Below are 9773 nucleotides of genomic sequence, written 5' to 3' on the forward strand. Positions count from 1 at the left end.
ACTGTTGGTTTGTGTTTTGATTATTATCAAAAAAATTAGTAATTTTTTTTTTTAAATTAGGAATCTGATACTATACTGCATTTTAGAGCCATTACTAACTATTGCATGTGTACTAATATGGAACCAAAAATCTGTTTGCCTGGGAGTGTGAACAATGCATAGTTCTTATATATATATATATATATATATATATATATATATATATATATATATATATAGAGAGAGAGAGAGAGAGAGAGAGAGAGAGAGAGAGAGAGAGAGAGAGAGGTTTTGTAAAACCTAACAACCACGAACCCTAATTATATTGGTAACTGTAGTTCCCTTTCAAGTATGAAATGTTGACCATTACAGTATGGGTATTTACCTCCTAAAGACCCCAGAACCTGAATAAGATATATCAAAGCTGCTCGTAGAGTCTGTGACACAGCCATGGCCTGCCCCTGATGGATCAGAAGACATGTGGTCACAGACCTCAACGCCATTTTTCCTTTCAATACTAACTTGACGGACAAGTAGGGTGGTCAGCTGTCTGCTTTTCGACTGGACATCCAGCTTTAAGGGATTATTTTTTTTTTAATTAGGAATCAGATACTATACTATACTACTGACTGAACCACTGGCCAGACTGCAAAAGTCATTTTTTTTTGCGAATCTTGCTTACTCAATGTTCATTGCTGTTTGGGTATTTCCAGTCTCGCTGAGCAAGTCCTTTCAACGCTCCACTGTGCAAACGTTTTATTTATTTTTTTACTATCAGTCCATTAAGTTCAAGAACTACACTGTAATGTATTCTGTGTTATTTTGCCATTTACTGCTTAGTGGAATACGATTACTGAGCATCTATATTTAAAAAAAAAAAATAATAATCTCGCACAGCACCACTCGTTTTTTGTTACAGGACATTTTATTCTCTTTTTATTAGAAGACATTATTTACTGTTTCTTTTACAGAGACTATATGCAAGCTGGTGTTCAACATGGTGCGTTGCACATGTACATTATGAGCAGCTGCTGGGGTTAAAAGCATGGCTCAGGACCAAAATACACGCTTCGGGTGTTGATTGCTTGCAATCTCATCCACAGTATCTTGATGCCATTTTCGTGACTGCTTTTAGCATCACCATTGCGAAGGCTGTTAATACCATCTAACAAGCAGGCTTGCCTCAATTTCGTGTATGTACTTACTAAGTAGTTTTCGCCAGTGGCTTGACCAGGTGGGCATCACTGTACATTGCTACCATATGGTACCAAGGTCATTGACCTGCTCCATTCCCTACCCGGTACCGAACCGGGACCGAGGTTACCGCACCGGTTCTAAAGTCTCGACCCGTCCGGTTGCTGTATATAAGCAGATTGAGGCAGCACGTGTACATCTGTATAATGTACACTGCATTCAGCACTCCAGATAAGGTTTTGGTTCTGGGAGAAACTTACCCTGTAATTTTAAAACTGAGAGAGTAAAATGTATTTTCAGGGTATAAAATGCAACATTACCTTGAAGTCCTGAGTAATATTGATAAATACTGTACAATCTCTAATAGTAATGGGGTAGTTATTAAAAAAGAGCCTTACATTTTAATTGCAATATTACTCTGAACTCCTGTACAACCACGCGTGTATTCTACAAGGTTCTTTATCCGCTCACGCATTTTTTTCGAGGTATAACACTGACTGCAAATTAATTATGTTACTTATATTTTAATGTTAAATTCTTAAACTCTGTGAACTTATTAAAACTTCAGTATTAAAACCATGCATAAAATAAGGAAATACACTAATGGGTTATAAAACATTTTTTTTTTATTATTATAGGCACCTTTTCTTAGCGGTTGCCCTTAGTGCGTATTTCTGATTTTTTATTTTGTAAAAATGGCAGGTACACAACATATCTGGACTGCTTCTTGCATCAGGCCTGGGTTTTATCGCTGCGAGACAAGCAAGGCCAGTCTGTCTGTTGAGGAAAAGCACGGCAGATGTTCTTCTTGCCTGGGGCCACAGCACGCCAACATAGTTTCTGCAAGTTTTATGCACATTTCTTTATGTGCACCCTGCGGCCAGAGGTGGTGTTCTGAACCAGTCCGCGGCTACTCGCCGCAGAGGTCTTAATAGGTTCTGCTGCCCAGTGCAGAGACAGAAGCCTCAGGCCAAGCCACAAGCCGTACAGCAGCCATAGGCGTTTGCTGCCCCAGGCCCAGGAGCCCTTTTCAGGGAGCCAGTTGGAGTATTGGCGTCAGTGCACCGCGGACATCTGGGTGCTTACTACCATTTCAGACCTGCTACTCACTGCAGTTCAAGCACGGTACCCTTCCCTTTCAGGGTGTGAATGTAACATCAGGGACCCACAGGGTGCCACAGTGGTGTCTCAGGAGGTAGTAGCTCTGCTGCAAAAACAGGCTATTTGCATGATAGACCACCTCCAGTTGGAGGAACGGTTCTACTCCAGGTACTTCCTAGTGCCCAAGCGGGATGGCGGCCTCAGACCGATCCTCTGTCAGACAGGTCAACATGTATCTGTCAGAGTGTTGATGATGCAGCAGCTGTTGCAGTCAATCAGACCAGGTGACTAGTTTACAATGAAGGTCCTCAAAGACGCCTATTTCCACATCCCCATAAAACCATAGAGTCAGCTCACGCCTTCTCAGACAGCCTTCTATCTTCAAGTGTTCTTGGACTTTACATCCATGCTGTCCACTCTGTCAGACAACAGAGTGCAGCGAATAGCCATCTGTTTAGAGCTCTTTCAGCTTAACAGAGCGCACATGGTAGTGACGTTATACCATTTTGCTTGTTATACACAAGCAAAAATGCACCAAACTCAGACAGAGCTCTTTTAGCTGTATTCCTTAAATTTGAAGGAATACAGTACGTCACAGTATCTAAAACTGTTTAGTGATTAACTGTGTTTTACATTATTGTGCTTTTCTCATTCTCTTTGTTTTGGCTGCATTTTCTTCATGTGAAGTTGGAGGAAGCAATGTGTAACTGACAATAAAAACAGACTGATTTGGCATGCGAGAAAAAAATGTAATAAAAATAAATGCAAGCTGTGATGGATATTCAAATAAATTGTAACACTGAAGAGATGTGCATACCACTGCCAAGATATTATCAACAATTTTCCTAGCAGCCCAGCAAAAGTGTTGTCCAAAGCGCAGCTCCATTACTCAACTTTGTCCGCGTCTTCATTAGAAAGACTGGCCCTCTGTTAAAACTTTTAAAGTTCCGTCGACAAGATATTAACATCACCATGACGTCAGCAATTGCTTTGCCTTAGCTCTTTAAATCTACCACGAAGCTGTCTGCTGAATTTGCCTTTACTCCTCGTCTCCCCACTCCCCACTAAGCACCCGCTCCCACAGAGCCAGCACAATTTACCGTTCCATCAGAAGATCCTGCTCTGGATCTCCATCAGGTACGTCCAACGTTTTAAATACCTATCCAGCCCATTACAAACTCCATTTCAACAACCAGCGGCTCGTGACTGTGACGGGTCACATAACATGCTCCAACGACACTGCTATACTATTTTCCACAGGTGCCTCACAGACCATGGTTACCATGGCAACGCCTCACCGAGTGACTACTGGGAGTGGTAAGTTGCCATAGCGACCAGGCAGCTTCAACAGGCACTGTGAGCCTGTGTCTCTGTTCTGCAATCTTCTGGCTTCTTGCTCCTGCGCTTTCATAACCGGCAAAAGCGAGTCCAACTCATCAAATTGTGACATCTAAATACTGCAAGCTTGTCTACATTAACTCATTTATATGCATGACTAACTGTTCAACAAAACATGCATCGAATGTATTATTCAAATCTAAAAAGAATAAGCAAATGTTTTTGTGGCAGAGCACAGCTCTGCTCTTTAGAAATTGGCAGGGATGGGGTTAAATTCCCCTACCTGCCTTGGTTCATTGTGTTCAGGTGGCTGGGGTTGATTAGATGATTAGTTTAATTAACGATCAATCAGCGCCCAGCCACCTGACATAAAAGGAGGCCTCTGCTTTTCATTTAGGAGGAGGGAGCTGAGGAAGCAGGTTGGTGTTTTGGTGTTTGTGATTTTTGAATGTTTTGAATCCAGTGAAGGCATTGCCCAGCCTGGAAACCTTTATTTTTGTGAGTGTATTTTTGCTTTATTTTGTTTATTTTGTGTTTAAATTGCTTTGTTTTGGCCCTTGTGCCCTTTCATTTTTGTGTTTATAATAAAATAGTTATTTTTTTGAACTCCAGACTGTCTCTGGGCCTCTATCCACTCACCAGCCTGCCACAGTTTTATACATAGACAAGGATTTTAATCACAATATCCAAATATATGCCATTATAACACTACAAGTTATACATAGTATAAGCTGGATTGCTGTCGCTGCAAATCTCGAATAATAACTTTTCTATCTATTCGTGCAGTTCATTGTCACTCCGAGGGATTCTCAGGAGCCCCTCCTGCCTCAACCTTTTGCCTATATTAACTGACTTCAATTTCAACTCTTCCTCCCTTCGAGGATCTGGTCATGAAGCCATGCGTTTATCAGTTTTCCTAGATGCTACGAATACACCATCACATTAACTTCTAGCTTCCCTGCATCAAGCATCAGTAATCTAGTCATATGTCCGCTCATCCTCTCAAATACTACAAACTTTAATACATGGTGAGAGACATGGTACGAGACTGTAAATCTGTCTTGATTATGAATTAAGGAGTTTCACTATTAGGAGAACGACTGGAGTTATGAAACCCAAATCTCTGAATGTGAGTTTACCTTTTCCATTCCAAGCAGATATGATTGATCCCATATTAACTAACACATAGGATGGTCGGCATCCTCTCTGCCTTTGTTTCCAGAATCAGGTGCAAAAAGCGCTGAGCTTTCTCAGCAGTCGATTTCATATATTCATTCAGCTCCAGCTGCCACCTCAACCCTCATCAGACTTTGCAACACCGACATCTGCTGTTCAAATAAATAAAACACTCTGCAACCTTCTGCATTCTGACACTACTACATGGCTACAGCCTTAGCCCCAGCAACCAAATCATTGTACACCACCGGATGGAACACATTTACAACTTTCTACACTCAAAACCAAATATATCCCATCCTGCTTCAAAGAGCAATGGATTCTAGCCTCCATCTCTCATGCAAGGGATTCTCTTCACTTAGCCCCCACTACCATTAAAGCCTACATCTCTGGAATTCAGTATTTCTACTGCCTCAACTCTATCCTTTCCCTAACACTTCTATCCATCCCATCAGTCCACTTGACACTGTCCATTCAGTGAGCTGACCATGGAACTACTATGTCTAACTGCTTTTTTGGATTCCTCAGATGCTCAGAGTTTACCATCCCATCAGCTTCCACCCTCCCAGCGACAAGATAGGTCATCACATTCATCTACTCTCGTTTCCAGAGCAGGTCTTTCCCCTTGATTTTATACCCCTCATTCGTTTAGGATGGGAGCAGCAACCTCAGCAGCCAGCGCTAACATCAATCTCCACCTAATCAAGAGTATGGGGCACTGGACTTCATCAGCAGTAGATACATACGTTTGCCCATCTCCCACCGACATTGCCACAGTCCATCAGAAAATAGTTAACATGCCCAGAGTAGGGGCTACCTGACCGCTGGGGCTACCAGAGGTTTTTCCCCTTTTAGAAGGGGTTGTTTTCCTTTCCACTGAGCAGCAGGTAAACACATAAACCATTACACACTAACCTTTCTACCCCTCTCTGATTGTCTCGTATGTCATTTCATTCTTGAATCTATGTTATGCAGTGGCACGTGCTCTGTTGTCTGTTTCATGGTGATGTTCTGTGGTGAGCCGGGGGTCCATTCTTTGAGGGATAAGTGAGCCTCAATTCCCCGACCTTAGGCTTCCTCAACTTTATTTAAGGGAAGTTCTCACCATGTGAGTTAGAGGGGACCCCTGGCCACACTATCCTTTCGCAGCTCATCTTACCTCAGTGCAGTGAGGCTCTATACTATATTTAACATTTCGGGATGTGGCCCGCTTTAATTTCTCAGTGTTTGAGTCCCAACTAACCCATCTATTCTTGTTCTTTACAGGTTCCCTCCGGGACGCTTATCTGCTCCTGGCTTCCACTGTCTCACCTCATTCGAGGGCAGCACCACATCGGTCAGGGAACCCTTTTACTTTTATTTCCTTTCAGGTCTCAGCAAGACCTATTCTCACCCTGCAAGGCGACTCTGTCACAGCAGAATTTTTCTTAGTTTTTCAGATCACCGGGGCCGCAGCCTTCAAGACCAGGCCCTTTCCTCCGCAGGACTCTGGTGGGGGATCTCTTTTCTATCCAGACTGCAGTCTGTTCAGAAGTCCAGGCCGCAGCCCACTTCTCTAAGTCGTGCCCCCTTTGCCCGTTACTGTCACACTAACACCTCCTTTCTGCCTTCTATGTGCTAACTACACTATAGTCCCAGCAGGCGCCCAGTGAAATACCTTCTATTTGGTAAATTTAGAAATATAACATATAATATAGTGTAAATATGAACACATTTACTTAGGCCGGCTGGTATAATAGACCTGCTTTAGGGAATCAGTAAGTAATTTAGGCCATTGGCCCAGTATATAAATATATTTCCAGCATGTAAACTTGCAAGAACATTAATACAAACAATGGCTGAGGGAAATCAAGGTGGATAATACATTACTTTGCTAAATTAATTTAGAAAATACATGATCTAAATAACTAAATATACATGATCTAAATTAGCATAATTTATATAGCTACAGTAAAGAGGTTTTACACAAAACTTAAATTTTTTTACTACTAAAAATGATGGCCCAAATAATTATCGCTTAATTTTTAAAACATCTTTAATGAATACAAATGTATGATGTCTCTGTATAAACTTTTGTTGCTGTTATGGCATTTCGATTATAAAAAATAGTCTAGTGAGATTGTCTTAATAAATGGTATTGCACCCTAGATACGTTTCAGTGGATCTACAGAAAAGGACATTCACTGCTATGGAATCAGTGTATTGCTGTGTGTGTGACCCAGGCCTGATTTATAAGGACATTTGTGTTTTGGGAGGATTGATTGCTTACTTTCTTTATATTAACTCTGTCTCACAAATGACCAAGTAAATAAATGAATAGTTATTGAATACTACATGTGTAGTTACATCAAGCACGGGAAATCTTATCCATGATTTAATCATCTCTTTGCAGCAGACCTGTGATCGTGATTCTTCATTTTGTTCTAACAGTGCCGGCCTGCAGCCACCAAGTGAAAGTGTTGAAAAGGTATGATTTAAAGCAACTCCTATTAGTATCCAGATATTAACTAGAAGTTAACTACTGCCTATTTTTATCAAAAACTAAAACAATGTACAGTATGGCGGGACATTATGTCGTCGCCCCTGCGTCTGTCTGTGCACACATTCTTGTTAGCATGATGAACTCAATAAAAATACATGATGGAAACTTCATACTTACACCATAGGTGATGATCTGATTAGATTTTGGAGCATGTCATTGCAAAAATCTGCACATTAATGAGGAACAACTTTGTGCTTCAGGTGACGGGACATTAGGGAGCTCAAGTGCCTCATGTTGATTTATGTACACTGCTGAGCAAAAGTCTGAGACAAATTCAGGAGTTATTTAAGTTATGAGCATCAACAATATACTCAAAGCCTCCACTAGTGTTTTCTACTATTATAACAACTTTGACTGTTATGAATTCAACTTAGTTTGCGTGGGAAGAAACCAAGCTTGTCATTTAGCGATCTTTAATTCAGCTTGATCAGAATATTCAAAAACCTGTGATCACAACAGCTCAAAGTAAAGTACACATTAGCAGCTAATATGAAGTGTAGTAGTAGCTTATCCATCACATTTACCAATCAGATCTAACTGATTACTCATTGTCAGGTGTTCCTCATCATTAACATCATTTGTTCCTCTCTGTACATCCACAAAACTAAAAGGGTACTTTTTATACTGCAAAATGTAGATCTGTCAGGATTAACTGTTAGCCTAAAACAAAATGGCTAAAATTTCAGTAGAGGATCATCCTAGAATTGTGTTTCTGCATAAAGAAGGAAAAACATTGAGTGAAGAGAGTAGAAAAATGCAAAATGTCTAAGACTTTTGCACAGTAGTGTATATATTGCATAAGCACCCATGAGTATACCTTTTATCAGATTGAAAATTGGACAGCCCTACCAGCTTGTTTTTTGTAAATTTCATTTAATTGTTTCACACACATTATCGACGAGATGTTTAGTGTCTTAGAGAAATGCAGAAAGTGCAATGCCCCATTTTTACCTAAGAAATGGTCTAGAGTGCGATGTACAGGTGAGCATTTAGTTTTTGCAGGATTTATAGTGAACTTCATGTCATAAATCAAATGTAGAAATTGTAAAACCTTCAGTTTTTCTACTGTGTGTTCTTTGGTGTGTTGCAAGTGTAAGTGACTTTGTATGTGACAATTTGAAGGATGTCCACTTTTGGATTAAATGATGTCTCAATACAACTTTAAAGGCGAAGAATTTGATCAGCAAAGTTAAAACTACATGTTAGAAATAAATAACCAATGACATTCATGTGTAACTGGAAACTTTCAAACACTTTCATTGTATTCAGCACTATTATGTCACCAAATAACTGATCAGATAAAACTATTTCTTTTAGCTTGTTGCTTTGTTTGGCACAAGTCCTGCTTTTCAAAAGTCCAAGAAGCCGAGAAGAGGCAGCAGTCTTGGGTAACTATTTACTTATTTTGCAAAAAAAAAAAACATGCATTATTATTAGGGCTTCTGGTTTTCAGTTTTAACCAATAAACACTGATCACCCACCACCAATGTAAACATTTGAAAAACACCACAAAAGGATTATTCAGTTTACAATAAGTACACTCCTTTCTCACAGTAATTTTAAAGGCAACTGCTCAGCCCTGTGAAAATACTATCTGATCTATATAGAATATAGCACAGATATTACTGGTGGGGCATCTGGAAAACATCTGAACCAACCAGTCTTCTGTTAAAGGTTGTAAGAGAAATATTATAGAAAATTGGATTTGCCTGCCATGGAAGAGTACTGTAATCTTGCTCCCATAACCTTGTACGCTTTGCTTAAGATAAAGTTTTGCCTACATTGCAGCTGCAGCTGTGAGACAATGGATAATAAGATGAGCCAGACTTGTCTTTCTTTTTTTGCTATACACACAAAACAGTCATTCTGTTATTTGCTTGCTTAGCTATATACCACGTATGCATAGTTATAAATTGTTTCCCTTATATGCGAATATCTGAATCATCAATGGCTAGCCTTCTGCCTTACTGATAGTTTTAAGGTTTATAAGAAACTGATCCAACTCTGTATGTTGGAACACTACTCGATGATTGTCTAGCACCCTGTGTGCTGAGAGTGTTCACAGTTTGCAAACTTAAGAAATAAAGGCCTGTGCGTTTGGAACTCGCAGTCTCTCTTCCTTTATTAGAATTTCCACGACAAGGTACAAATCATATATTTTACATTGATCTCATAATAGTTTTCTTTTCTTTAAGACTATTACTTGTTTTGAGTGCTAACAGAATAGAAAGGTTTTCTCCTTTTTCAATATGTATATGTTAGATGGGGACAAAATATCCTAAATAATTTTTGTTACTATTATTTAAAACTTGTAGCTTTCTAATATAGCAGAACGCTGTACAATTTGCAATGTTTTCTCATCTGCTTAAAACTAACATTGCAAATATGATTAAATATGTTCTGGTAATGACAATGTAGATTTAATTAGTATCTCTCTTTGTAT

At 39.7% G+C, this 9773-nt stretch overlaps 1 long non-coding RNA gene across 1 annotated transcript; it reads left to right on the top strand.

The window, feature by feature from the left end:
* Positions 1–4286: 4286 nt before the first annotated feature.
* LOC121315980 lies at positions 4287–8733 on the top strand. The gene is made up of 2 exons (XR_005950350.1): positions 4287–7255; positions 8648–8733. It is a non-coding gene; the product is annotated as an uncharacterized LOC121315980 (long non-coding RNA).
* Positions 8734–9773: the final 1040 nt, after the last annotated feature.

This window comes from Polyodon spathula, chromosome 5, assembly GCF_017654505.1.
Source record: "Polyodon spathula isolate WHYD16114869_AA chromosome 5, ASM1765450v1, whole genome shotgun sequence".
Taxonomy (NCBI): Eukaryota; Metazoa; Chordata; class Actinopteri; order Acipenseriformes; family Polyodontidae; genus Polyodon; species Polyodon spathula.